This window comes from Mandrillus leucophaeus, unplaced genomic scaffold (assembly GCF_000951045.1).
Source record: "Mandrillus leucophaeus isolate KB7577 unplaced genomic scaffold, Mleu.le_1.0 Scaffold21, whole genome shotgun sequence".
Taxonomy (NCBI): domain Eukaryota; kingdom Metazoa; phylum Chordata; class Mammalia; order Primates; family Cercopithecidae; genus Mandrillus; species Mandrillus leucophaeus.
In genome coordinates, this window is record NW_012102143.1 from 6,919,483 (window position 1) to 6,920,442 (window position 960).

The 960-nt window shown below is 49.3% G+C and overlaps 1 protein-coding gene across 6 annotated transcripts in view; it reads left to right on the forward strand.

The window, feature by feature from the left end:
• The window catches only part of UBE2F (ubiquitin-conjugating enzyme E2F (putative)), an 80,464-nt gene that overhangs the window by 30,999 nt on the left and 48,505 nt on the right, over positions 1-960 (forward strand). The window lies entirely within an intron of this gene.

The following is a 960-nucleotide window of genomic DNA, read 5'->3' on the forward strand; positions in this document are numbered from 1 at the left end:
GTTAGCCAGGATGGTCTCGATCTCGTGACCTCGTGATCCGCCCGTCTCGGCCTCCCAAAGTGCTGGGATTACAGGCTTGAGCCACCGCGCCCGGCAATCCTAGCACTTTCAGAGGCCAAGGTGAGTGGATCACTTGAGCAAGGGAGTTCGAGACTAGCCTGGGTAACATGGCAAAAACCTGTCTCTACAAAAGATACAAATATTAGCCAGATGTGGTGGTATGCACCTGTAGTCCCTGCTACTCAGGAGGCTGAGGTGGGAGGATCACCTGAGCCTTGGAGGCAAAGGTTGCGGTGAGCTGGAATCATGCCACTGTCCTCCAGCCCAGGCAACAGAGTGAGACCCTGTCTAAAAAAAAAGTTTAGCATAGTATTTTCTGATTTTATAGATGTAGAAAATTTCTATATATATTCCTTCCAGATTCCTTGGGTATTTTTTCCATGGGTAATTAGCCATGTGCCATTTGTTTGAACGAGACGGGTGGGGTGCAGTCAACTTCCCTGGCCTGCACCAGCAGTCAGTAGCCCCTCTCCCAGGGGAACATTTTGTCCTGATTTAGGCCTCTTGTGACTTGGACCAGTGGGCACAGAACATTGCCATCTGGGTCAGTAGAGCATTATTTTACCAACAAAGCAAGATGCTTTACCACTTAGGTAGTAAAGGTATTTTTTAAAAAGACAAAATATCATGGTAAACTCTGGCTGGTGGGAGCTAAGTCCCGTGCACACTCTTCTTTTTTTTTTTTTTTTTTTAAACCGGGGTTTCGCTCTCGTTGCCCAAGCTGGAGTGCAATGGCGCGATCTCTGCTCACTGCAACCTCCGTCTCCCCCATTCAAGTGGTTCTCCTGCCTCAGCCTCCCAAGTAGCTGGGATTACAGGCATGAGCCACCGCGCCCGGCCTGCTTCTTGCTTTTCTAGGCAGTTTCACTCTGGAAAGGAAACCCCACTAACAGTCCTGTG